The sequence below is a fragment of the Podarcis liolepis genome (assembly GCF_965112155.1).
Source record: "Podarcis liolepis genome assembly, chromosome: 17".
Classification (NCBI taxonomy): domain Eukaryota; kingdom Metazoa; phylum Chordata; class Lepidosauria; order Squamata; family Lacertidae; genus Podarcis; species Podarcis liolepis.
This window is the reverse complement of record NC_139571.1, coordinates 37,528,098-37,552,641: the sequence shown is the minus strand read 5'-3', so window position 1 is coordinate 37,552,641 and position 24,544 is coordinate 37,528,098. Positions and strand designations below refer to the sequence as shown.

Sequence of the window (24,544 nt, the reverse complement as noted above, 5' to 3'; positions counted from 1 at the left end):
CTTAAAAATAGGGTTTCCCTCCTCCCTAAAAAATGCTCAACAACTTTGACCTGAACCCCCTACCAAAAGGTAGATCACTGCCAGTTTTTAATTCTTAAGTAGATCACAGTCTCTTGGGAGATGGCCACCCCTGCTAGTCAGTGCAATCACATAAATGTAGCCCATGAGGGTTCATCTGGAAGCAGAGCCTAACACAGCCTGGAATGGGGAGTGGGAGTGGTCCAGTCCAAAGAGGTCATCTGAATAGGGATGGCCACCAGCCAGTACTTTATATTTCTCTCTCTTTCTTTGTCTGATAGGCAGTTTGGAAAGCCAATCAACTCTCAGTTATCCATGCTCCACCGAAAATCCACTAGGTTCTATTCTGCTTTGCTGGCAGATTGAGTTTGCAGAGTCCAATTCTGAGGGAAGCTCATCACTACTATTCATGAGTAACAAGACTGAAAGTGAACTTCTGTAGTGGCACTTTATGCCAGGGAACCTGTGTGGCCCTCCATAGGTTGCTGGACTCTTCCTCCCAGCATTCCTGACCATTGACCATGTTGGCTGGAACTGATGGGATTCCAATAACATCTGAAGGACATCAAGTTCCCCCATCCTTGGCCTAGCCTATGTCCCAGTGCACTGGGGTCCTCTAAAATAACAGACAGCAAGTCCTGAGATTTCCAGGGCAAAGTTTTGATGTGTGTACATTGCAATGTTCAGAGTCATTCCTTTATCTTCCCCAAGATGCCAGAGATCCATGATTATAATCTAGCATCTCTCAGGCATATGGGACTAGTAGCACAAAGGAGGATTCTGGGGGTGAAAACTCATGTAACACTCAGGCTATAGTCATGTAAGGAATCAGACACATCAAAACTTTGCCTTGAGAATCTCAGGACTTGCTGCCTGTGACTTAGGAGACATTGAACAGGAGTTCTAATAGACGAGGACCTCAGTGTTCTTCCTATTTCCCTGTTCCACTGTACAGTTTCTTCCCTTCCTCCAATGACCTAGCAAATCCACACATCACCTTATGCCGCCTCTTAAACAACAGTGTGAGCCAGCCCACCTAAGGCACCAGAAAGGTGTCAGAAAGCCACCAATCTCTCCTCACCAGCCCAGCAGTTTTCTTTAGGGTTGCTTCTGCCTCTTGGCCACCCAAGGATTGCATGAATATAGCAACCAGAGAAAATGATGCATTGCGGAGTAAACAGAGATGTCCACACATTGGATATGTAATAATTCACATAACATTTGCATTTCCTTAGGATATGGATCACAACCAACACTTTGTTTTTTGTTGGCAAAATGATCCTCCAGGTTTCATTCTATCTGTAAAGGTGAAAGGGCAAACTACATCACCACGAGGAACCTTTTTGACTGGGATTCTCTCTCTATGAGACAGCAGTAGCTCCAGGGGAGTTGCAGGGCCATTCACCAGCCCCTCCATTAGGCATAGGGGGACAGTGGCCAGTTGCTGGGGAGGAATGGTGGGGGCCACCCCCCTTCTCCTGAACCTTCCCGAGAACAGGAGGACAATAGTTTTAGAACAGTGGTTTGCAGAAGGACATAGTTCAGAGTCTGCAGAGGGGAGAAGCTGAGAAATATTGGGAGAGGAACAACAGGAAGAAGCAGCACCAGTGGAGAGACGGCTGACAGACTCAGTGTCTTTGGAGAGCATTCCTGAGCCCCCCTCTCCAAGGACTAGGCGTGCATCGAGAGTAGAAGAACAGAAAGCTCAAAGGCAGAAAGCCCAGATTAGCTGGCACAGGAATGACATAGGATAAGAGAGATGGAGGAGGTTGGGCTTACTCGGAGCAACGCCATTCAGGGCTGTCTTTAGCATATGTGCTGCCAGGGTGCAAAGATCTGCCCAGTGCCCCCAAATTTAGTTTAGCCACCCCCAATTTTTTAGGGGGGTGAACTTAAAGTTGTTGACCTTTTCTGGGGGGAGAAAATTGCTCACCTGTAACTACAACGCAGCAGAAATAACTGAGCTGCTTTTAACAACAGAAGAGGGGGGCAGGGACTTTCGCTCCATTGCTTTTCACTTCCACCGATTGAGAGGGACCGGTATACAGTAGGTATACATTTGGTGCCCCCCAGAATTCAGCCCCCAGGTGCCCCACACCCCTTGCACCCCCGTGTAAAGACGGCCCTGATGCCATTATTTAATAGGGACTACATTCTCTCTCTCTCTGTGAATACTGAATAAATACAGTGGTAAAGACTTCTTCTTGTTACCTGCTTTTTTTTTTTGCTGCCACCAGGGGAGGGAAAGGATTGCCTGAACCTTGACAGCAAGGGAGGGCTGGTGGCAGCCCTGCTCCAGCTATTCCTCCTGAGCTCCCAGCTATTTCCCTCTGTTGAAAGACAGAGCTGCATGGGGATTGCCTGAAGGATACTGTCAGTATGTAGAGGATACCCAACTCTGTTCTTTTTTTTAATAGATCTAAGCTCATCAGCAGTTTTGATGCTTAACATGCCTGGCAGTGCCAAGATGGAGGAAGACAAGATAGGAATGATGATCTCCTATGACAAGGAAATTAGGGTGATTTTGCTTGCTGTTGTCAAGTCGTTTATAAAGGTCTGGCCTTTATAAACTACTCTGTTTAATAAAATGGATCCCTAGAGTGCAGACACACTGGGCAAGAGAGTTATGTGGGATCCCTACTAGTAGCTCCTTGTCCATTTGTCCAATCTTTGTCATGGAGCTTGGGGCTTGGAGGAAGATGTTGCTTCAGCTGTGAAGCAGCTCAGATTGAGAGTTTATATATGAGCTGGAGGCTCCGCCCCTTCCTGGCTATTAGCAGGCCTGATCTAAGCCTGTGTTTACACCTGCCCCTCATGAGTAGCCTCACTTGCAGATTCACGAATTTTGGAAAGCATCACCCAACTCGAAGAAGAAGAAGAAGAAGAAGAAGAAGAAGAAGAAGAAGAAGAAGAAGAAGAAGAAGAAGAAGAAGAAGAATAGTAGTAGTAGTAGTAGTAGTAGTAGTAGTAGTAGTAGTAGTTTGGATTTGATATCCCACCTTTCACTCCCCTTCAGGAGTCTGAAAGCGGCTAATAATCTCCTTTTCCCTTCCTCCCTCACAACAAACACTCTGTGAGGTGAGTGGGGCTGAGAGACTTCAAAGAAGTGTGACTAGCCCAAGGTCACCCAGCAGCTGCATGCGGAGGAGCGGAGATGCGAACCCGGTTCCCCATATTATGAGACTACCGCTCTTAACCACTACACCACACTGGCTCTCTCCAGCAAAGAATGGCTCATGGCTTTGTCACCACTGAACCCTCTTGGCATTAGTGTGCAAACACTAGCTTGGCCAGTGGCAGAGGGGACTGAGTGGGGAATAATCACATGAGGAAGGTGAAATTGGGAGCCCTCTGGGATGTGGTCTCAGAACCACAAATCCCCCCCCCCAATTGTCCTGGAGGTAAAGGGACTGAGCCCTCCATTCTTTCTCCAAAGTGGTCATTAGTGGGGAGGAATCCCCCCCCCAGTTTTATATCGATTCCTTTCTCATGTTTATAAATGTTGGATGCACTAATTGTTCAAAATATTGGTGGTTGTTTCTTTAAGTCGTTGGTAACGGCTGTCTTTCTCCTGCAATACAATAGGCAGAAGCATGGGTCCGCAATTTCTCATTTTCTTTTGGTGCTTTATCATTTCTTTCTTTTTAAAAATGTCATTCATCAGAATGGGCTTCATATCCTCTTGGAAAATTGCCTGAGTGAATGGGTTCGGGATATCTGCTCATTGTTTTATAAGGGTTGTTGGCTAGCAGTCCATCTGACCTTGCAAATCTATTCGAGTGATATTGTTTTTATTGCTTCCTTTAATTCTGCTGTGTGTGCAAGTGCGTGCATGCACACACACACACACACAAATCTGTATAATGTTCAGCAGAGAGTCTTCTAAGAGAATCTTTTTTCTGCCATTTATTTACTCTTCCAATCTTAGTCCTCCACTGTAAATGCAAAACACAGATGGCTCAATGTCTGGTGTCTATTAAAGTCAGCTGTTATTCCATTTCCTTTCAATGGAGAGGAAACTTGTTTGGCTGGTCATCTCTGAGCAGACTGTCCCTCTATTACATGGGTCAGCAAACTAAGGCCTGCAGGCTGTATCAGGCCCAACTGCCTTCTAATTCCGGCCCACGGATGGTCTAGGTGGAGACACTCCTTCAGGTATACTGGGCTGAGGCCGTTTAGGGCTTTAAAGGTCAGCACCAACACTTTGAATTGTGCTCGGAAAAGTACTGGGTGCCAATGTAGATCTTTCAGGACCGGGGTTATATGGTCTCGGTGGCCACTCCCAGTTACTAATCTAGTTGATTTGACGTGGTTTCCAACACTGTAGTGACTAGTGCTCCTGTAACTTTAATAGCAGCTTGATCTTCAGACAGAGCATATACTAATGCTTATTTCCATGGTGTGAAAAGTGTTGCCTGCTGGTTTTTGCACATCAAGTTGCTAAAAAGGACACAAGAGGTTGTTTGGTAACTCTGCTAATTTTGCTCCCTGTTCTACTCTTACCATTTTTTGTGCCAAAGGAATTTATTACAGTGGTACCTCAGGTTACATACACTTCAGGTTACATACGCTTCAGGTTACGGACTTTGCTAACCCAGAAATAGTGCTTCAGGTTAAGAACTTTGCTTCAGGATGAGAACAGAAATTGTGCTCCAGTGGTGCGGCGGCAGCAGGAGGCCCCATTAGCTAAAGTGGTGCTTCAGGTTAAGAACAGTTTCAGGTTAAGTACAGACCTCTGGAACGAATTAAGTACTTAACCTGAGGTACCACTGTACACAGAAACACACATACTTTCTCTCTCAACAACCCACACATAAACACACACACACACCAGACCTACAGCAACAAAATGAAACATTTTTGTCGCAGCCTCTTGCACTGTATTGTCAAAGCCTCCTGCGAATCATTTTTATGTTGCCAGTAAAGGCTACATTAAATGCCCACAACAAGCTGCAGCCATCATTACTGAGAATGATGATGAGCCAACACACGGATGCTGTGAGTAATCTTTCCTGATAGCAAAAAAGATAACAAGTAGGTTTATATCAGCCCTAGTTTATGGGGACCCTGGAGCATAACAGGGATCTTGGTTTACTGTATTCCTATTTGTGTTTCCTGAATGGTAATGGCTGGCTTCCTGTGCAATATTCAGTAATCTACAAAATTATTCAGAATTCCATATTTCATGTTTAAAGTTTCTAGACCTTGTGGCATATATGAGGGTGAATAGGGCTTACAGGAGCAGGCTTTCCACCTTTCCCCACGCTACTTCTATGCCTATTACCTGGTACACAGATATTATTGTTGTTGTTTAGTCGTTTAGTTGTGTCCGACTCTTCGTGACCCCATGGACCAGAGCAGGCCAGGCACTCCTGTCTTCCACTGCCTCCCGCAGTTTGGTCAAACTCATGCTGGTAGCTTCGAGAACACTGTCCCACCATCTCGTCCTCTGTCGTCCCCTTCTCCTTGTGCCCTCCATCTTTCCCAACATCAGGGTCTTTTCCAGGGAGACTTCTCTTCTCCTGAGGTGGCCAAAGTATTGGAGCCTCAGCTTCACGATCTGTCCTTCCAGTGAGCACTCAGGGCTGATTTCCTTAATGGGAGCTTAAATCCACAGTTGGGCAATATCTTGGTTAGTTCAAGCAAAATGCCACAAGGTAATCCACAAGCTTTCAAGCTCTCCATAACTCTTCATCCAGGTAGAGGGTATAAAAAGTGGGGGGGGGAGGGGGGACGGAGCTAGTGGTGAAGCCATGTGGTCTGCATCTAGTCAATAGCTCTACCACTTGCCGAGTTTCCCCTCACTCACTTGGTTTACTATCTTGCCTGATGAAGAGTACTGGGAAGTTTGCAAGCTTGCATGCTATTTTGTGACCTAATAAAGGTATTGCCTGGGGACGCAGGTGGGGCTGTGGGTTAAACCACAGAGCCTAGGACTTGCTGATCAGAAAGTCGGCGGTTCGAATCCCCGCGACGGGGTGAGCTCCTGTTGCTCAGTCCCTGCTCCTGCCAACCTAGCAGTTCAAAAGCACGTCAAAGTGCAAGTAGATAAATAGGTACCATTCCGGCGGGAAGGCAAACGGCGTTTCCTTGCGCTGCTCTGGTTCGCCAGAAGCGGCTTAGTCATGCTGGCCAGATGACCCGGAAGCTTTACGCCAGCTCCCTTGGCCAATAAAGCGAGATGAGCGCCGCAACCCCAGAGTCGGCCACGACTGGACCTAATGGTCAGGGGTCCCTTTACCTTTTACCTTTAAAGGTATTGCCCTAGTTGGGATTTTGGCACTCCCCTCTCCCATGGGCTAGCAGAATTAGCATTACTTCAGGGACCAATATTCTCACTGGCCCATTTCTAAGCCACAATCTTATTCTTAGGCCTCGGGTGAGACAAATGGTTACCCCGAACATATGGCGAGATACACATTTAGCGAGCGACAGGAAAGGAGTGAAAGTTTTCAGAACAGATCTCCATCATCTTCTCCTTGTGGGCAAATGGATTCCTTGGAGAAGGGTTTTTGTTTTTTTAATATATAATGCTGCAGCAAAAATGTGCAGGCGAGAGTTTCCACCTATAACACCCTGTGGGCATGACATTGTCATGCGCCTGAATGTGTCTGTGCCTCAATGTCAAGTTGATGTCTGCTCAGCGCTCCGGAGTGCTAAGACTGGATGCAGCAACTGTTCGCTCCCTCTGCAGTGACCATTGACACTGCCCGCCCCCCGCCTGACACATAAAGATGCTTTTCCATCTGTCTCTTTCAGATGTCCCTAAGGGCCGCGCTTCACGTCTTACTGCTGTATTCTTAGCTGCCCAACAGCAGGCAAAGAATGACACTAGGACCCCTGTCTTCATTTGAGGTAATTAACACCTTTCTAAAACTGTGAATGAAAGCAATTAATATGCTAAGCCACACCTGCTCTGGAAGAGAGAGAACCAATTATCAATCATAATGTGTGAAAAAGTGATTGGAAGCAGAGGCTAGGCAGGCTGCGCTCAATTATTCCTCCATGCATGGGGAAAAAAGCCACACATCCTTTAGAAACCAGCAGCAGATTAAATGCAATAAGCCCGTGAGTCACTGTTCTTGTGGCAAAGGATTTTGGAGCAGGGCAGACTATGCCTTACAGTGATACCTCTGGTTAAGAACTTAATTTGTTCTGGAGGTCAGTTCTTAACCTGAAACTGTTCTTAACCTGAGGTACTACTTTAGCTAATGGGGCCTCCCACTGCTGCTGCGCCACTGCTGCACGATTTCTGTTCTCATCCTGAAGCAAAGTTCTTAACCCGAGGTACTATTTCTGGGTTAGTGGAGTCTGTAACCTGAAGCGTATGTAACCTGAGGTACCACTGTACATTGAATCAGACATACATGGTCCTATCTCCTCTAACTGGGAACAGTTCTTTAGCATTCTGCTTTGAACAATGGTTTCAGCAATAAATAGAGGTCCAGCAAAGTTTTAGTAGCACCTTGGACAGCTCCATGCAAGGCTCTAGGTTAGAGACTCCATAGAAGCAGAGCTCAAATGTTGGTTCAGCAGCAGCCATTCTTTACACCTTAATAACTCTTAGTATATACCATTGCTGCAATGTGTATTTTGGGTCTATGGACCACAATAAATCTCTGTGTCTCCTCAGATAGAGCCTGAAACAGGAGCTGAAGTTCTAGCCCTGTCTTAATAATAATATCATAATTTTATTATTTATACCCCGCCTATCTGGTTGGGTTTCCCCAGCCACTCTGGGTGGCTCCCAACAGAACACTAAAAACACAATAAAACTTCAAACATTAAAAACTTCCCTAAACAGGGTTGTCTTCAGATGTCTTCTAAAATTCAGATAGTTGTTTATTTCCTTGACATCTGATGGGAGGGTGTTCCACAGGGTGGGCGCCACTACCGAGAAGGCCCTCTGCCTGGTTCCCTGTAACCTCACTTCTCACAGTGAGGGAACCACCAGAAGGCCCTCGGAGCTGGACCTCAGTGTCTGGGCAGAACAATGGGGGTGGAGACGCTCCTTCAGGTATACTGGGCCAAGGCTGTTTAAGGCTTTAAAGATCAGCACCAACACTTTGAACTGTGCTCGAAAACGTACTGGGAGCCAATGTAGGTCTTTCAGGACAGGTGTTATATGGTCTTGGCGGACACTCCCAGTCACAAGTCTAGCTGCTGCATTCTGGATAAATTGTAGTTTCCGGGTCACCTTCAAAGGTAGCCCCACGTAGAGTGCATTGCAGTAGACTGTAAGAGGAAAAGCTATGTTTAAAGTGGTCCAGTCTGCTTTAACAGTCATGGGGTGGAATTCAGTGTAGAGCTATGGAAATCACCCCATCATTGCAAGCAGAAATGCTTGCTCAAAAGAATGATCTCCCCTCTCCTCCTGCTTCCTGCTCTTCTAATCTAGGCGGTTTTTCCAGAATGTGGAACAAGGGAGGGAGGATAGTGGGAAAGTCTCACTCCTCTAGTGGAAGCCTTTGTACTGGTTTCTGCTAATGGAACCAGATAGTTGAATCCGGTCCAGAGACTCCAGCAGAATAGGGGGTGCCCTATTGTTACATTTGAGTTTCTGAGCAGATCAGGGCAACCTCTTTGAACTGGAGAGCCTCTGGTCTAATGACTCCTCTGTCTCCAGTGCCTCTCGATCTGTATAGACATCTGGGGCTGGTTGTGAAGACAATTCCATTACCCACTTTGAGTCCTTGGACTTGCCCGCCAAAGAAATAAAGACTGACCCAGGGTCATGACAGCCAATGATTGTGAGCATATTTAGAACTGTCAAAAAGCACTCCTCTCCCCAAGAATTATTCGGTGACATATGTAAGGTACATGCCAGTCCCAATCTGAACAGAGCCTGAAGGAATATGGGGGAACTTGCTTGTCATTACCAATCACTGAGGATCCCCTGATGAGCTTCCAAGGAGTCCCTGGTCTCCGTTTGAAAAATGCTGCACTATAACATCACTAAGGGCCAAGTGTATATGTTCATTGTTACTCTACTACTACTACTACTACTAGTAGTAGTAGTAGTAGTAGTAATACTAATTTATTATTTATACCCTGCCCATCTGCCTGGGTTTCCCTAGCGACTCTGGGTGGCTCCCAACAGAACACTAAAAACACGATAAAACATCAAAAATTAAAAACGTCCCTAAGCAGGGCTGCCTTCAGATGTCTTCTAAAAGTCAGATAGTTGTTTATTTCCTTGATGTCTGATGGGAGGGTGTTCCACAGGGCGGGCGCCACTACCGAGAAGGCCCTCTGCTTGGTTCCCTGTAGCTTCACTTCTCGCAGCGAGAGAACCGCCAGAAGGCCCTCAGAGTTGGACCTCAGTGTCCAGGCTGAATGATGGGGGTGGAGACGCTCCTTCAGGTATACTGGGCCAAAGCCACTTAGGGCTTTAAAGGTCAGCACCAACACTTTGAATTGTGCTTGGAAACATACTGGGAGCCAATGTAGGTCTTTCAGGACCAGTATTGTATGGTCTTGGCGGCCACTCTCAGTCACCAGTCTAGCTGCCGCATTCTGGATTAACTGCAGTTTCCAGGTCACTTTCAAAGGTAGCCCCACGTAGAACGCATTGCAGTAGTCCAAGCGGGAGATGACCAGAGCATGCACCACTCTGGCAAGACCGTCTGCGGGCAGGGAGGGTCTCAGCCCTCATACCAGATGGAGCTAGTAGACAGCTGCCATGGACACAGAATTGACCTGCACCTCCATGGACAGCTGTGAGTCCAAAATGACTCCTAGGCTGGGGGCCTGGTCCTTCAGTGCCCAGTTACCCCATTCAGGACGAGGGAGCCCTCCACACCTGCCCAACCCCTGTCCTCCAAAACAGTATTTCTGCCTTGTCAGGAGGGGAGGGAAGAAACTCTCTCTTAGGCCCACTCCTGTATCATGGCTTTTGCATCCAAATACTTATTTTTAGCTATTTCATTTTCATTTCCCCCTTCCTCTAATAAACTCAAGGTGGCCCTTGCAACAACCCTGTGAGGTACGTTTGGTTGAGTGGAAGCGACTGACCCTCATCTTAGAGGAATGGGTCTTGTATGTATGAAACAGAAGATGCGGCCGGACTAGGCAGATTCGTTCCTTAGTTAAATTTGAAACAATAGAGGACTGACAGGCTTGCCAATGAGGTTCCAGCCAATCAATGAGCTATGCTTTGTCAATGGGCAATGGCTGTTTATTGCACTGAGAATTGCCTTTCTCCATCTGACCATTAAAAGAATGGGAATTCAATTTGGGACAGTTGGGAGGGCTGCTAAATGCATCTCTCATTCTGGCTCACCATAGCAGTTTCAACACCCATCCCCTTTATTTTCTCCCATTTAGGCTAATGAAGAAGAGTTTGGATTTGATATCCTGCTTTATCACTACCCTAAGGAGTCTCAAAGCGGCTAACATTCTCCTTTCCCTTCCTCCCCCACAACAAACACTCTGTGAGGTGAGTGAGGCTGAGAGACTTCAGAGAAGTGTGACTGGCCCAAGGTCACCCAGCAGCTGCAGGTGGACGAGTGGGGAAGCGAACCCAGTTCACCAGATTACAAGTCTATCGCTCTTAACCACTACACCACATTGGCTCTCTTATTGCTTCCTTTTATCTCAGGGCCCATTAAACAGCCCAGTTTGGAACATATGGAAATGCACTGATGACCCTGCGCTCCTCAATACAGCAGGAGTGCGCAACATTTTTCAACCTAAGGGCCACATCTCTTCTAAGCAGCCTTCTGGGGGCCAAATGCCAGTGGTGGGTGGAGCCAGAGGCAAAAGTGGGTGGAGCCAGGGATGTAAATGCTACCTTAGTACAGTAGGCTAGTTTCTGTACACACTCCTACACCCCTCTGTATCCTCCACTCAGCCGGACAGGAAACAGGGTCCGAGTTCAATTCCAGCCAGGCAAAAATAGTTGGGGTACAAAACAGAGGCAGAGAGGGGAGAATTCCGATGACCACATTTTATCACTGGGCCTGAGATTCCCCACTGCTGCCTTAATAAATATATCTTCCCTCTATCATGCAGTGGTGGGCCTTTTCTAAATCCCAGGCCAGGGGTCAGCAAACTTTTCTAGCAGTGGGCTGGTCCACTGTCCCTCAGTCCTTGTGGGGGGCTGGGCTATATTTTGAAAAAAAAAAAAATGATCGAATTCCCAAGCCCCACAAATAACCCAGAGATGTGTTTTAAATAAAAGCACACATTCTGCTCATGTAAAAACACCAGGCAGGTCCCACAAATAACCCAGAGATGCATTTGAAATAAAAGGACATTCTACTTATGTAAAAACATGCTGATTCCTGGACCATCTGCGGGCCGGATTGAGAAGGTGATTGGGCCGGATCCGGCCCCCGTGCCTTAGTTTGCCTACCCATGTCCTAGGCAGAGTATTCCCAGCCACTCTTATTGAAGTGCCAAACAACCTTTGCAGTTGCATCAAGCCTTTCTCAACTGCTTGTTGTCGCTGCTGCTTTTCCTGCGACCCATTTTACCTCCCCTCCCCTCCCTACTCTACCCCAGCCTCGGAACATGTGTTTGCTAACCACTTCTGAGCACACAAAAAAGTCCTTTGGCCATGCTGCCTTGTACCTATTACTTGGTGCTACCAGATGCAATCTAAATTCATTAGCGAGACACAATAAAATCCATGTCCCTCTCTGCGGCCCATTCACAGGTTGATTTGTGTGGCTAGCACGCCTTCCTTTGTCTGCGCGGAGCAGGCAGAGTACATTCTGTACAAATGCATTAATTAAGGCTGCTTTGGCTAACAGATGGGAGAATCTTGTCTTTCCAAGCCATGAATAGCAATTTGGTGTTTTGTTTTGTGTGTGTGTTTTTTGACTGGCACCAAGGCTCCATTTTTAACAGACTTTATGACTTTTAGCGATGAGTTGGGAAATGGTCCTTATTATTAGCAAAGCTGCATCCCTTATCTGCCCATCTGTCTCCCCATCCTTTCTAATTTCCTGAATCACTTTGGGTTCCTTTGCACCAGTTGCCCGCAACCCACCCCAAAGGATGGCACTGCCTTGCCTCTGGGTCTCTGTGCAGTGTTTTGCATGGATAATATCCACACATCCTTCCTTGAATGCAAGAAACTGAACTATCTTACAATGGTCCTTTCTTGCCTCTCCTGTTCATTCACCTCTCTCAGTTTTTGTTACTTGCATCCAATATCCTCTCCAGTGTCTTCCCATAGCAGCAAAATTCAGATCAGAAGCTCTTTGGGGCATGAGCAGTAGGGCCAATGGGGTTGCCCTGGTGGGGCTATGTTGCTTTCCCATCTTCCCAATGAAGAAGAGTTTGGATTTGATACCCAGCTTTATCACTACCCTAAGGAGTCTCAAGGGACACGGGTGGCGCTGTGGGTTAAACCACAGAGCCTAGGACTTGCTGATCAGAAGGTCGGCGGTTCAAATCCCCGCTACGGGGTGAGCTCCCGTTGCTCAGTCCCTGCTCCTGCCAAACTGGCAGTTCGAAAGCACGTCAAAGTGCAAGTAGATAAATAGGTACCACTCCAGCGGGAAGGTAAACGGCATTTCTGTGCACTGCTCTGGTTCGCCAGAAGCGGCTTAGTCATGCTGGCCACATGACCCGGAAGCTGTACGCTGGCTCCCTCAGCCAATATAGCGAGATGAGCGCTGCAACGCCAGAATCGGTCACAACTGGACCTAATGGTCAGGGATCCCTTTACCTTTAAGGAGTCTCAAAGCGGCTAACATTCTCCTTGTTCTCTTCCTCCCCCACAACAAACACTCTGTGAGGTGAGTGATGCCGAGAGACTTCAGAAAAGTGTGACTAGCCCAAGGTCACCCAGCAGCTGCAGGTGGAGGAGCGGGGAAGCGAACCCTGTTCACCAGATTATGCGTCTACTGCTCTTAACCACTACACCACACTGGCTCTGTCACTGCCAGTCACTGAGAGAGGGAGGGAAAATGCAGTAGGACCTCAGTATGGGCACGTCAGTGGGTGTGTCAGAATGCCTTGCCCCTCCCATTCTCAGTAAGCAGTAGTAATGCCTGGCATTGGGAAGACAGGAGAGCAATGAAGGCGACCGAAATGAATTTCTATCCCATGCTAACTCCAGACCCAACCCAGCAAGGCAGTCCACAAGGATAGCATGGTCAATGGTAGGGCTGCCATATTTTGAAGAGCAAAAAAAAGAAGACACATTTGCCAACGTCTACTTTTAACTATGGATTTCTGTTCTTTTCTTTTTAATGAAATAATGTTTATTTGATTTCACAAGTATCAAATTATAACAAAAGAACCATACACATCCATATTGACAGATTCCTCCAAATCTCTGGACTTCTCCCCTCCCCTCCGTGGGTCCTATTATTAAACCTTTTCTACTGCATCTTTCCCAATAATCTATGTTTTATATGACTCCATTATCTCATTATCTCCATAGTGCTTGCTACATGACAAGTGTTATTGCAATCCTGCTAATGTGTTCATCTGCTTACAGTGGTCTCCAAGATAAATTATAATTTTTCTTCATTGCTTGTTAAAGTTTTGGTAACTATGGATTTTTATGACAACTCTCATGGAAAAGAGGACATGTCCTAGAAAAAGAGGAAATATGGCAACCCAATAATAATAATAATAATAATAATAATAATAATAATAATAATAATAATAATAATAATTTATTTATACCCTGCCCATCCCCGCAGCTTCCAACAAAACACTAAAATACAATAACCTATTAAACATTAAAAGCTTCCCTAAACAGGGCTGCCTTTAGATGTCTTCTAAAAGTTTGGTATTTATTTTTCTCTTTGACATCTGGTGGGAGGGCGTTCCACAGGGCAGGCGCCACTACCGAAAAGGCCCTCTGCCTGGTTCCCTGTAACTTGGCTTCTCGCAGCGAGGGAACCACCAGAAGGCCCTCGGCACTGGACCTCAGTGTCCGGGCAGAATGATGGAGGTGGAGACGCTCCTTCAGGTCTACTGGACCAAGGCCGTTTAGGGCTTTAAAGGTCAGCACCAACACTTTGAATTGTGCTCGGAAAGACTGGTGTTATATGGTCTTGGCGGCTGCTCCCAGTGACGAGTCTAGCTGCCGCATTCTGGATTAGTTGTAGTTTCCGGGTCACCTTCAAAGGTAGCCCCACGTAGAGCGCATTGCAGTAGTCCAAGCAAGAGATAACCAGAGCATGCACCACTCTGGCGAGACAGTCCGCGGGCAGATAGGGTCTCAGCCTGCGTACCAGATGGAGCTGATAAACAGCTGCCCTGGACAGAGAATTAACCTGTGCCTCCATGGACAGCTGTGAGTCCAGAATGACTCCCAGGCTGCACACCTGGTCCTTCATCGGCACAGTTACCCCATTCAGGACCAGGGAGTCCTCCATACCCGCCCGCCTCCTGTCCCCCCAAAACAGTACATCTGTCTTGTCAGGATTCAACCTCAATCTGTAAGCAACCATCCATCCTCCAACCGCCTCCAGACACTCACACAGGACCTTCACTGGTTCCAATTTGAAAGAGAGGGAGAGCTGGGTATCATCCACATACTGATGAACACCCAGCCCATTCCATACCATTCCATGCATATCTTATTTTCTCTAAGTTATTAAAAGTATATTGTCCATTTTTCCATTTTGTCCATTGTTTTTTGTACATTACAAGCATTACATGAATCCTGCCAAAGTTTTTAGTTGTTTGCAGTGTTCTCTTAAGTACATTATAAATTTTTCCCATTCCTTCTTAAAAATTTCCTCTTCCTGGTTTCTGATTTCCCCAGCCAGTTTCGCCATTTCAGCATAGTCCATCATCTTCACCAGCCATTCCTCTCTGGCTGGAACTTTGTCTTCTTTCCATCTCTGAGCCAGTAATATTCTTGCTGGTGTCGTTGCATACAAGAATAATCTTTTCTGCTCTCTCAGAATCTCTGTACCTATAATGCCTAACAAAAAAGCCTCTGGTTTTTCCACAAATGTTATTTCCAACTCTGCAGTTCTATGTTTCAAGTCTAATCTTGCCCCTTTCAGAAACTTCCTTATTGTTATGTGCTTTTCTTTTTGCAAATCTACCATAATATTAAAAAAAATTGGGATTAGGGGTTTTTCTCAGGACAGGGGAGGGCATATGTGCTGAGTCCCATTGGTGTAGTGGCACTCAAACCAGGACGTGGGTGGCGCTGTGTCTAAACCACCGAGCCTCTTGGGCTTGTCGATTGGAAGGTCAGTGGTTCGAATCCCCATGGCGGGGTGAGCTCCCGTTTCTCTGTCCCAGCTCCTGCCAACCTAGCAGTTTGAAAGCACACCAGCGCAAGTAGATAAATAGGTACCACTGTGGCAGGAAGGTAAATAGCTTTTCCGTGCACTCTGACTTCCATTACGGTGTTCCGCTGCAACAGAAGCAATTTAGTCCTGCTGGCCACATGACCCAGAAAGCTGCCTGTGGACAAACGCGGGCTCCCTTGGCCTGAAAGCAAGATGAGCGCCGCAACCCCATAGTCACCTTTGACTGGAGTTAACTGTCCAGGGGTCCTTACCTTTTACCTTTAGTGGCACTCACCCCTTTTCTGATAGGAAATGCTCTGTGTGAGGGGAGGATGACCAAAAATGGGGGGTCGCGGAGGGTCATTTGAGAAGGGGGAGTGAGAAATGTCCCTATTTTCATCTGAGGAAAGTTGGAGGGGTGTGGTTTACGGCAGGCATAGGCAAACTCGGCCCTCCAGATGTTTTGGGACTACAACTCCCATCATCCCTAGCTAACAGGACCAGTGGTCAGGGATGATGGGAACTGTAGTCTCAAGACATCTGGAGGGCCAAGTTTGCCTATGCCTGGGTTTTTTTTTAATAATTTTTATTCATTTTAAAACATATAAATTGTCATACATTCCACAAAATTTCACCTCTTATACAATCTTTTGGACTTCCATCAGCACCTCTGATGATCTCCCATTTTTATAATTTCTCCTGCATTTCTTAAATTCATATTGCCTTTAATTATTGTAACCAGCATCATCCTTTTCGTTCAATAATGCAATAATTCAAATTATTCCCCTTACAAAACTTCCTGCAAACCTACAAATGTAATCGGATCATCACAGTTACTTTTCAAATAGTCCGTAAATTTATGCCAATCTTCTGTAAATCTCTGGTCCCGCGAGTTTCAAATTCTTCCCGTTAGTTTATCTAGTTCTGCATAGTCCATCAATTTCATCCTCCAATCTTCTTTCGTCGGTAATTCTTCTTGCTTCCATTTTTGTGCCAATAATATTCTTGCTGCCGTCATTGCATACAAAAACAACTTACAATCATTTCTGTTTATATCATCCCCTACAATGCCTAGTAAAAATGCTTCTGGTTTTTAAATAAATGTATATTTCAACATTTTTTTCATCTCATTATACATTATTTCCCAGAAATTTTTCACCTTTTTGCATTCCCACCACATACGGTAAAATGTTCCTTCTTTTTCTTTACATTTCCAACATTTATTGCTTACCTTATACATTTTAGCCAATTTAACGGGTGTAATATACCACCTATAAAACATTTTCATCACATTTTCTTTTAAGGCATTGCATGCAGTACATTTTAAACCTTCTTTCCATAATTTTTGCCTATGTCTGGTTTGGGGGGGATCCCCTCATAACCTATAACGGTATTGCAAGCCATTGAGGCATGCGGCAGAACCAACCATTTTCACATTGTGCAGGTAAGTGTCCCGAGTGTGGAAGGGGTGATCTCAGCAGAAATAAAACTGCCAGCCCTGTACTCTCGCATTAAAAAGCGCACTTGGCGGGCATCCCAGAGCAGCAGCCATTCAGCCACGCTGCCTCTCTTCTTTGTGCTTGGGAATACGTGGGAGCTTTTCAACCTGGCACACAAAAGGCACAAAGAGCAACTTGTGTCAGCGACCGGTTGCCAAAGAGGCTGGGAAAGTCCCAAGCCTCGCTGTGCCTTGCCTTTGCACCTGGAGACGGGAGCCCCATTTAGACAGGGCTGCTACTGTTCAGGCTGTTAACGCTCAAGTGGGCAAATATTGGCACTGCGCAAAAGTGCCTGTACAACATGCAAGACGTCGCAGGCATTGCCAGCTGTGGGTGCTTTGCGTCAGAGGCAGCCAAATCTGGCTTGGGCGTTTGTTGTGACTGCTGATTGCGGGGACCATATACAAAAGATTCCTACACATTTATACCTTGCATAACTATAGCAACCTTATACACATATTCCCACCTCTCTCTCTCTCTCTCTCTCTCTCTCTCTCTCTCTCTCTCTCACACACACACACACACACACCATAGCTGTCAAGCGTCCCTTATTTGGAGGGACAGTCCCTTATCCCAGCGCCATGTCCCACTGCTGTCCCTTATTGATGGATGTCCCTTAAATTTCCCGGGTTTCAAAGGAAGCAGCTCTTCTCTCTCCCTCCCTGCGGGCCAGGGAGGAGGGAGGATCCAACTGTGTTTCTTGGCTGCCCGGCCCACCCCCCTCCGGCCTCCTCTCACCACCCTCAGCCCCTGGGAGCCCCTCCCCACCAGGACTGGCGGGAGCCTCAGGCCCTTCGGCCGCCATCCTCCTCATGGCTGCCGAACTGAGCGTCTCTGCCTGGGGCCTCCCCTCTGCCTGTCGTCACTGCCCCTGCTCCCGCTAGGCCGTACTGCGGCTGTGCCGCTGAAGGACCCGGATGAGATGGGCAGCCTGCCATGGCCTATGAATTGCTGAGGAGCCTTGAGAGGAGAGTGAGGGCAACCATAGAGAAAGCAGTTCAGAGAGAGGAGGAAGAGGAGGAGGCGGAGGCGTGGGCAGGTGTTCCAAGGGCTACAAGGGAAGGACCACAAGCGCTTCTCCCATAGATTTGTAGTGGTAGACTAGAATAGATGGTCTGATCTGCGGGTTTACTTCGGGTGCTATTTCCCCTCCTCCTCCCACCCCACCTGATGGAACTGAAAGCTGCAGATGGAGCACGAGAGAAAAGCTACAGAACTGCAGCAGCATCTTCGCAGCTTGGACTTCGTTTTGTGCGAAAAGTGGTTGCTGCTTGTAGTTATTTCATTGCAGTGTTTCATCAGCTGGTGTCTTGAGAAGCAACCTCTGGAAACGAAGGGCTAAAAACCAGCGCTGCTCTCCAAAATTATCTGGTCCCTTTTAACTTCGTATTTCAGCTGGTTGACTAAAATCCCTTATTTTGGTTGCTGGTCCCTTATTTTCAAATCTGTAAGTTGACAGCTATGTCTCTCTCTCTCTCTCTCTCTCTCTCTCTCTCTCTCTCTCTCTCTCTCATACACACACACTTAAGCAAAGGGTCATTTGCCTTTGAGATGTGCCTCTCACCCATAGACCACCCATAGACCTATCTATCTAACATTAAAAAGCGCACTATATTTGGGGAAACAGCTGGCAAAAAGGTGTGCAATGGGGAAAATGCTTTACAAAATGTGTATGTTGGAAGGGCACAGTAAAATGCGGGTAAATAAGGACTTTAAATATATATGTATACATGGCACAAACCAATGTGGAAATGTCACAAACTGAACTTAAGTTGGGGAAAGTTAGGAATGGAGACAACTGAGATAAGGAGATTTTCCCATCCCTGTGATGGTGTGACGCCTCCTCTCTCATTTTCCTCCAATCTTTCCTGAAACCCCACATTTTTTGCTATTTCCAGCCGTTACAACAGTTTACCCTGTAACCAAAAATAAATAAGACTAACTGAAGTAATGCCGTAATCTTTTCCCAGTAAGCTGTGCTTCCCCTTCCCTTCCTTTCCTGTGTTGTCTCCCAAGTCAAATTTTAGACTGTAAACTCCTTGTGGTGGGGACCTGTGACCTGCACTCTTGATATGTACTGTGTTGTTGTTGTTGTGTAATAACACTATACACACTGGTGGGAGAAGGGGGCATTACTGTTTAAGCGGAAATGCACAGAAGAGGAGATTTTGACAGATGTAACTTGTCGTTCACTATCCTCGGTCTTTTTCTATTGCACCTTCTCCCCGTCTTTTTGATAAGATGAGTTAAATATCTATGGGTGCATGTAGAGCATGAAACTCTTAGTCTCAGGTTCATGGATTCGAGTCCCACATTGGGCAAAAGATTCCTGCATTGCAGGGCGTTGGACTAGATGGCCCTCACGATCCCTTCAAACTCAACAGTTCTGTGATTCTATGTGCAATGCATGTGATAAGCAATGCAGCAAGGGGGCGTTGGTGCAGATACAAAGCTGGACTTTTTCTTGGCATGGAGGTGCAGTGGCAGATAAAGCTACTGTACAGTGGTACCTCGGGTTAAGAACTTAATTTGTTCTGGAGGTCTGTTCTTAACCTGAAACTGTTCTTAACCTGAAGCACCACTTTAGCTAATGGGGCCTCTCACTGCCGCTGCATGATTTCTGTTCTCATCCTGAGGTAAAGTTCTTAACCTGAAGCACTATTTCTGGGTTAGCAGAGTCTGTATGTAACCTGAAGCATATGTAACCTGTGGTACCACTGTAATTTTTATTTGATTTTGCAAGTCTGAAATTATAACACTACAACCATACATATCCACTTTTGTAGATTCCTTCGAATCTCTGGATTTCCCACCTTCCCCTTCATGGGACCTATTGTTAACCTTTTCAACTGCATATTCTTCAATAGTCCATTTTAATATCACTCCATTATCTCCATAGTACTTGCCACATTACAAGTGTTATTGCAATCCTGCTAAAGCCACATCCATTCAATCCTATTCAATGGGGCTTACTCCCAGGTGGAAAAGCGGACCTAGTTTTTGTTCCAGCCATGGCCCTTCACAATCCCAGACAATCCCTTTGCCTCTTGTGACACTTCAGGAAGAATGGGCTTAGCAGGGCCCCTCAACCCTAATTGTAGGAGGCTTCTCTGCAGCGCGCTAAGCTAGCCAGCTTGTGTGCAACTGGACTCCCATGGTCAGGGCAAAGGCGGGTTGTCTCAGCGAAAGGGAAACCTGCTGCACAATGTACCATTTGTTAGTGCTGGATGAGAAAGCCGGCCGCGACGGCTGCCATCCCTGTCCCTCCTACAGGCAAAATTTGACCTTTTGCTGCTTCAGTTTCGCTGGGAAATGCTTCCTAGTTATTCCTCGCTGTTGCAGCCTTGCTGAAGAGTTAGCACAACCCTGTCGTTCCTGACCACACAAGGTTCCCCGTCGCCATCTGACAGCAGCCGTATCCTGGAGGGGCCCAGAATGCTGTGTTTCCTAAAGCAAAAAAAGGATTTCCTGGTGAGATCAGCCGCAGCTGATTGCCTTCTTTGAAGCGCTCGCCGTGAATGGGGGGAAGGAGAGGATTTAATTTTTATGGCTCACTCTTTTGCGTTCAGTCCATTGCCCACTTTTAAACCCTCTACTGGTTTCATTAGGCCTGAGGGTCTGATTCTCCCCTTTCAGCACACATGGTGCTTCAAGAGGTGGGGGCAGAACAGGAGCTATAAGGAGAGCTGGGGGTCCAGAGGTTCCTAGAAAGCTAAACAAGCAGGGGCAAGGAGACAACAGCCGTCGCCTGCTGTTTGTCTCCAAAATCTGGTATTCTGAGGTACACTGTTTCCTACTATGGAGGTTAGTGTCCCACATCTGTCCCACAGCATGAAAATAGTTGAAAGTAAGGAAGATATCCTAATTCAGACTGATAACCAGTGCTATTTTTCTAGTCTGAGGTCAATTGTGCAGTATGGAGGCTGTCCGTCAAAGCTGTAGCTGGGTCCAAGGCAGGGAGTTGGGTGAGGTCAGGAACTCTGGCAGAAGAGCAGGACAGGGTGCAGGCAGGAACAGGCTAGCAGCAATGTTCCTCCCGCAACCTGGGATGGGGGCTGACTGGCTTTTATCTGCCCCAAGGCATAGGGCGGCCCCAGTCCACAGGTGACTCGCCTCTCCTGGCCTGGAGGCAAGCACTCCTCCTGCAGGAACTTAGTTCCCTCCGCCTCTCTGCCTTGAGCCTCTGCAGCTCAGGAGAGGCTGGAGGGTTACCAGACCCAGAGGCAACCTCACCTTCCCCTGACAGGGCTGAGAGTGGAGCACCTGCAGGCAATGGGTCCTCCATCACTTCAGGCGTCAGAGCAGACTCAGCTGGTGTCTGCACCCAAGGATCCAGAACAGATGAGGACCCTTCAGGCTCAGGCTCAGGCCCCAGCCCCGGCTCAGCTGGTTCTGGAGGCGGGGACTCCTGTGCAGGCTGGGATTCCTCGGGTTCAGCCTCCGAGTCTGAATCCCAGGCCATCACAGACACTCTGCTGAGATGTGCCAGAACTGAGTTCTGGTGCATTCCAGCTGAAAAAAGCCATGCTAATAACGGTATAGCAGCAAACACAGGGTCAAGGTAAGAGATGCAGAACTGAAGTGATGAAGCTGTCCCAACAAGTGCCACACCCCTCCTGGGGAGAAGATGTGGCGCTGTGGTCTAAAGGACTGAGCCTGGTGGGCTTGCCAATCAGAAGGTTGGTGGTTTGAATCCCTGTGACGGGGTGAGTGCCCGTTGCTCTGTCCCAGCTGCTGCCAACCTAGCAGTTCAAAGGCACACCAGTGCAAGTACATAAACAGGTACCGCTGCGGCGGAAAGGTCAATGGTGTTTCCATGTGCTCTGGTTTCCGTTATGCAGTGCTGGATTTAAGTATAGTCTAAGTAGGCCGAAGCCTAGGGCTTCTAAATCTAGGGGGCCTCGCCAGCCTGCCCGCTCCCCAGTGCCGCAGTCTCCCCGCTCCCCAAAATTGCAAACCCAATACTTCATGTGAGGGCAGGACAACTTGGGCCTCTAAATCTAGGGGGCCTCACCATCCTATAAATTAGGATGGAAGTGGCTTGTGCAACTTGTAGTATACCTGAAGGAGCATCTCCACCCCCATCGTTCAGCTCGGACACTGAGGACCAGCTCCGAGGGTCTTCTGGTGGTTCCCTCACTGCAATAAATGAGACTAGATTCAGGTAGGTAGCCGTGTTGGTCTGATGCAGTCAAAATATATAAAAATATATATAAAATGTCCAGTAGCACCTTAGAGACCAACTAAGTTTGTTCTTGGTATAAGCTTACGTTTCGGGTTAAGAAGTTAATTCGTTCTGGAGGTCTGTTCTTAACCTGAAACTTTTCTTAACCTGAGTTACCACTTTAGCTAATGGGGCCTCCCACTGCTGCTGTGCCGCCGCCACACGATTTCTGTTCTCATCCTGAAGCAAAGTTCTTAACCCAAGGTACTATTTCTGGGTTAGCGGAGTCCGTAACCTGAAGCATCTGTAACCTGAAGCATCTGTAACCCAAGGTAGCTGTAATGGGTATGGGGTTGCTCGTGCGTAATTTGCCGCCTCTCATGGTTATGTTGCCTTGTTAAACCTTTCTGTCTGGACAGCCCTTCAATTTGTGGCTGCCTCAGTTGCTAGCAGAATCCGTCAGTGGGCGTTTCTTAAATCTTTTCCAACATAAAAGTTGTTTGACACCCAGTCTCCTCCTACTCTCTCTGCGTGGAAGTCTTCTGCGCTGATTTGCTTCCCCATCTGCGGAGCTGCCTCTCTCCCTGCTGGGCCCTTCTCCAGCATCATTTGAGAGCCTTCCCTCCGCCTCTAGCTCTGATGTCAGTTCCCTGACAGTACCACTCTACCAAGAACAAATTTAGTTGGTCTGTAAGGTGCTACTGGACATTTTTTTTATTTTTGCAATAAGTGAAGTTAGAGGGAACCAGGCAGAGGGTCTTCTTGGTAGTGTCACCCCCCCCATGGAACGCCCTCCCATCAGATGTCAAAGAAATAAACAACTACAGTGGAACCTCCGTTTTCGAGCATCTCGGAATGTGAACGATTCAGAACCCGAATGCCGAAAACCCGGAAGTGAATGCTTCCATTTTCAAACGCGCCTCGGAAGTCTAACGGCTTCTGAGGCGTGTTTCTCCATTTCATCAATGGAATTTCCAACCACCCATTGTGCCTTGGTTGTCAAATGTTTCGGAAGTTGAACAGTCTTCCAGAACAGGTAAAGTTCAACAACCAAGGTACTACTGTATCTGACTTTTAGAAGACATCTGAAGGCAGTCCTGTTTAGGGAAGTTTTAATGTTTGATGTTACATCATGTTTTTAATATTTTGTTGGGAGCCGCCCAGAGTGGTTGGGGAAACCCAGCCAAATGGGCAGGGTAGAAATAATAAAATTATTATTATTATTATTATTAGATTTCCGAGAGAAGATCAGAGCTACATACACTATGCCACTCAAGAGAATTACACTCAATTGGGGAGAGCAGAAACAGTGTTCTCACAAGGGATGTAGAAGCCACTTACCCAATTTCTTTCTTTCCTGGTCAGCAGGTGCTATGAAGAGTGCAGCTAGTTCACCTCAAAAAGCCGTCTCTTTCAATCTGCCAAACGAAGGGAAGGTTTTAAGTGCCTCACAGTATGGCTGGGCTTGCTGGCTTCGTATGTTGGACTGCAAAACAAACAAACAGGATAATCACAAGCCAAGTTGGCATTTCAACGGAAACCTAATGATGGCCTTGGGCTGCACAGAAAGAGGCTGTGGTGAATCAGTGGGGTTTACTTAAAGAGCTGTTTCTGTTTCTGTGCTGGGCAGCACTTACCCTAGACTGACCCTTGCCGGGTATTCTCTGAATAAACATCGGTTAACATGCCTGGAAGGTTGTTCTGGATCCAAAGAATCGATCGAGTTGAGCCAAGCTGTTTTTCACAGCAGACTCAGCACTGGAAAGGGATATGGGGAACCAGCTGCCACACTCATATTGGCACCGTGCTCAGAATAGCAGCCAACATATGAAGTGTGGCACAATAATAATAATAATCACTAACTTATGGGAGAAAGTTGCATGGAACTTAGCCCCATGTCGTCTTCTTCTTTGGCGATCACTTGTAGCCGAGTAAGATTGTCTTCCATGAACATGGTCTTAACAGTGAGTCCAGTCCATAAGTGACTGTGGAGGACAATTCTGGATCCACACATCCTTCCACAGTGGGGACATCATAGTTTCTGGGTGGGAGTTGATCATGGTGAGGGTTTGCCAAACATGCCTTCTTCTTAGCACATTTCTCCCGTTTGTCCTGAGTTTAAGCATCTTCAAAATCCATTGCACCTTTGGTAAAGGCTGTTCTCTAATTAGAACGCTCACAGGCCAGGGTTTCCCAATTGTTGGTGTTTACAATACATTTTTTTTGGGGGGGGGGAGTCTTTAAACCTCTTTTGTTGACCACTAGCATTACACTTTCCATTTTTAAGTTCAGAATAGAGTAGTTGCTTTGGAAGACGATCATCAGGCATCTGTACAACATGACCAGTCCAACAAAGTTGATGTTGAAGAATCATGGCTTTGACACTGGTGATCTTTGCTTCTTCCAGTACACTGGCATTAGTTCACCTGTCTTCCCAAATGATGCGTAAAATTTTTCAGAGACACCATTGATGGAATCTTTCGAGGAGTTGGAGATGGCATTTATAAGTGGTCCATGTTTCACAAGCAAACAGTAAGGTTGGCAGTACAACAGCTTTGTAAACAAGCATTTTTGTTTCCCTGCAAGCATCCTCATACACTCTACACTTCAATCAGGAGAAAGCTGCACTTGCAGAGCTCAGGCGA

General features: G+C 46.9%; 1 long non-coding RNA gene across 1 annotated transcript in view; it reads right to left on the bottom strand.

Annotated features, from left to right (window-relative positions):
* The window catches only part of LOC310696535, a 285,064-nt gene extending 260,742 nt beyond the window's left edge, over positions 1-24,322 (bottom strand). Inside the window, exon 1 of the long non-coding RNA XR_014520621.1 lies at positions 24,162-24,322. This is a non-coding gene — a long non-coding RNA (uncharacterized lncRNA). The remainder of the gene's footprint in view (positions 1-24,161) is intronic.
* Between the last annotated feature and the right edge of the window lie 222 nt (positions 24,323-24,544).